Raw genomic sequence first — 4046 nt, 5'->3', positions numbered from 1 at the left:
CTGTAATGTGGTTAAAAGATCTGGGTTTACATGATGTATGAAAGAGTATGAATACGTATATGTATAATGTAAGCAATATAATGGTTTTTGTTTAAAAGACTTCGTAACGGAATTTTAACCTATGCATTTCAATAACGCAAACTATAATTGTTCAAATTTTTATTAATAGTGAGGGGGAAGCATCTTTACAAATTATGAGACTCTATGCTCTCTGTCTGTTCATATAGTTATCATTGTTCATATAGTGCCTTGTACTTGCTTGGTGCTCAATAACTATTTGTTGAATAAATGAGTGATCATGATCAATTCATGATCAAGTATTAAGCAACATCCATAAGAATTTATCAATTGATTTCTCTATTGGGGCACTAAACTACATAGGTTCTTAAATGCCAAATTCAATGGACGTATGTTACTTCTTGTTGGGCTACTGCATTTCAAAAGTTGACTATTCCTTTCTCCTCAATGATTGCACTGTCTTTATGGCCTTTCCTGCATATCTGCCACTAATTTCTATTATCTTGTCAGTCCTCTTCATGGGCTGCTCTTCTTTTACTCACTCCTTAAACCCTAGTGTGTTCCAGAGTTTCTGCCAGCACCTGCTCTTCCCACTCTAAACTCTTTCCTGGGGCCATCTCATCCAAGGTCATTATTAGTTATAGATTGCACTTGGCACATAAGAGACTGAAAAAAGAGAAGTGTGCACAGGACAAGGGTTTGTTTTACCTTCATTGGACAGAATTCTGAGGTGGGTCATCCTGAGCTGGTATAGTGGTTCAGGGCATTAGGCTGATGTCTGTGGCCTCTCTCTAATGGTCAGTCACAAGATGGCTACTGCAGCACCAACAGTAAAATATGCAGATATTCAAGCAGGAAAAGGATAAGAGCTACATGAGCCTGTTACCCTTCTTAGGAATATGAAGAGACTTTCCACTAAATAACAGAAACTTACTTTTTATTTGCCTAAATCCTGTCACATACCTACACCTATCCTACAAAGGATCCTGGGAAATATAATTTGTTTTATTTTTAAAATTAGAGTTCTGTTAGTAAGGAAGAAGCATTCCAACAACATTTATATTCTCGTGACCACTAAATTATTACTTTAATCCTTACTTCTCCTCTGAGCTTAAGCTCATTCATCCAAATGTTTGTTGGACATCTACACCAGCGCAAAAAGTCACAATGGTCTCTCACACTCAACATGTTTGGACCCCTGAACTTTATGTTCACCTTGTTACGCAGTTGATTTCCTTTCCTCACCATCCCACCTACATTCACTGTCAACCATACTTATCTTATACCTACTGTATGCCAGGCACCTTGCTATTTGGTAACTTTACAAATATGTATGAGACATTTTGCCTAACTAAACGAATCTAGAAGCTACCAAATCTAGAATCTCCCTAAAGTAATCGACAAATGTATGGTGTCTGGTGCTTCCCAGATTCCCCTTCAGAACTTCCCTTTCTTCTCCCAGCTGCTGGGAATGTTGGATGCTCACTCTCCTGGAAATGCANCTATGGCTTATATGCAGCTGGTTTTCAGTAATTTCAAAAGGACATCCTTTCTTTTATGCAGGAAAATAAAATAATTGAGCCAAATGATGTCTCCAAGAGCTAACAATTGTCTTGAACTATAGCTATTCTTTCTTCTTTACCTTGCTGCTTGTTTCTAGGAGGCAAACATTACCATTACAATGCACTCTTTATACAAAACCATCACATGTAGAATTTGTTTCTTAAGAGCATGATACCGATTTTAGGGTAATAGCGATCATTAGAGAATATTATGCCAATCCACATGAAATAAAATCTCTGTGTCTCTCCACACCAAATACATTTTTAATAAAAGAAGCAGATTTTATAGTGAAAATACAATTTTAGTTTTATTGGCTCATTTTGGTGACTAGGAAAAAACTTCTACTATAAGAGTAAGAACAGAGCTCTATAATTAGAGTTGTTATATATTAGAACAGCATTAGAATGTTTAAATGATTATAATAGTATAATTTATATATATAATATATAAAATCATATGTAACTGTTATTAATGAACTCTAATCTGTAAGATTCACCAAAAATTGTTTTAATTTTATTAAATATACTATCATTACTTATACTAAATAATTACATAGTTCCATCATTGAGATTCATATCATGCAAACAAATGGGTTCTTTTCAAGTTAATGAATCATGAACTCATTAAATAATATATCACTTGAATTAACATTTCTTTCATTAATTACAATTTTAATATGGCCTCTACTACAATAGAATTCATAATGGAGAGAGAGGGTGTTTAAAATAAAATGCAGTCCCTTATTCTTGATTAATGATGAGTCACTTGTTGAAATTGCTAAATTCTCCCCTTTTTAGCCAAGGAAGTAAGGAAGAAGCAGTTCTGGCATGAACTTAGGGCCGTGGTCCTGGCCAATTGTGCAAAGTTAATGTGAAAAAAGGATTAGGATTGTTTCCTATTCTCTGTGGACATGGGCAAGATACGAGGGTCTCAGCCACAACAAAAATGCCTAACAGAATTGGGAGTGTTAGCACCTTAGCTTTTCTAGGATACTGGAGGGCAGTTTCTCAATGAGATGACTTTGATATTTTGGGAGGGATAGGCTTAATTATGTGGAATCCTGAGAACTGCAGAACAGTTAGCATCTCTGATAAATTACCCCACTCATTTCCAAACATCCCCTTAATGCCTCAATGCTCTGTGTCGTTGCCAGAGGGCTAAGGGGCGGGGGGGGGGGGGCTTTTGGCGGTGAGATTACCAGGGAAAAGAAAGCATGCAGAACCAATAGGAAGAGGAACCAGCATCTTTAATCAGCAATAGCAACCATNATTTACTCACCCACAGGTATTGCTCTTAGGAGGGATCCCCAGTGAACGTTCTGTTCACCAGGGAATCTGATATACGACAGGGTACCAGGAGTGCTACTAGGAAGCAGAGACTAAAATGGCATTCTGGAGCTGGATGACTGGCGATATACTAATATACCCTATCATTTAGGCAGTAAGTAGACTAATGATAGCCCTAGCATGCCGTACTGGTACTACTGTTACAGCTTCCACAACTAGTGAACTGGAATGGAATAATTGTGGACAGGAAAGCACTGGTGGGGCAGTGTCCTTGGCCTTGGAGCAGTTTGGACAAGTGGTTATTAAAGAACAGTTAAATTAGTGAACTGTTGCTGGGGGCAACTGATTCAATGGAGAAAGACAATGACAGGCTGAGAGTGATGAATCAGCAATTCAAGGTGACGTATGAAAGCCAGAGATTCTTCTTGTCAAAAAAAACCACCCAAACAAACAAAACAAAACAAAACAAAACCTTCTCATCTGCAACCAGAAGGTAGAGAAAGGTGCGAATCAGGCCCACAACTGAGCTATAACAGCAGCAGAATTCAAGAGGTTAACTGTGAGTCTCAGCAATTCTGCTAAACCAAGTTCACAGTGTTAACTGAGAAAGAATGGGACCCTAAAACTAGGTTGGGGACATGTAGGCCAATGCATTCAAAAATCTTGAATCCCCAGATCCCTTTGTATCTTCTGGTTCCACAGAAGTGACCCGATCGTCCCTGTGAAAAGCTCGCTCTCCCTCCTCCTTGCTTGTAGATGATGGTGAAGGCACTGCCTTGCGAAACAACATGAACTCCCTTCACGATGTTCCCCCACTACTTTTCCTGGACACAGAAGAATAACTGTGACTAAACCAAAACACAACGTGACTGAGGAAGCCCTGGACTTGCTAGGAGAGGAAAGGGACTATGCCACAAGTTGCTGCAGAATCTAGTCAAGGGTGTGTGTAAGGGACTAAAGATGCTAACGAAGAGGGGGCAGTACATAAAGTTAGGAAAGGAAAACTTTGTCCCCTATGATCACACTGTCCCATGATATAGAATTGAATACTTTGGCAAGGACCCCAAGAGCCTGGGCAAATATGCAGACAGGCTGACTCTTGGAAGCTAGGAGAAAGCTATGGCCCAAGTGTGGTGAAGTTGAAATGCCATATGGCCATTACTGACAGTGGAAGAAGAT

Source organism: Hipposideros armiger, unplaced genomic scaffold, assembly GCF_001890085.2.
Source record: "Hipposideros armiger isolate ML-2016 unplaced genomic scaffold, ASM189008v1 scaffold_104, whole genome shotgun sequence".
NCBI classification, from domain to species: Eukaryota; Metazoa; Chordata; class Mammalia; order Chiroptera; family Hipposideridae; genus Hipposideros; species Hipposideros armiger.
Note: the sequence above shows the minus strand (reverse complement) of the source record.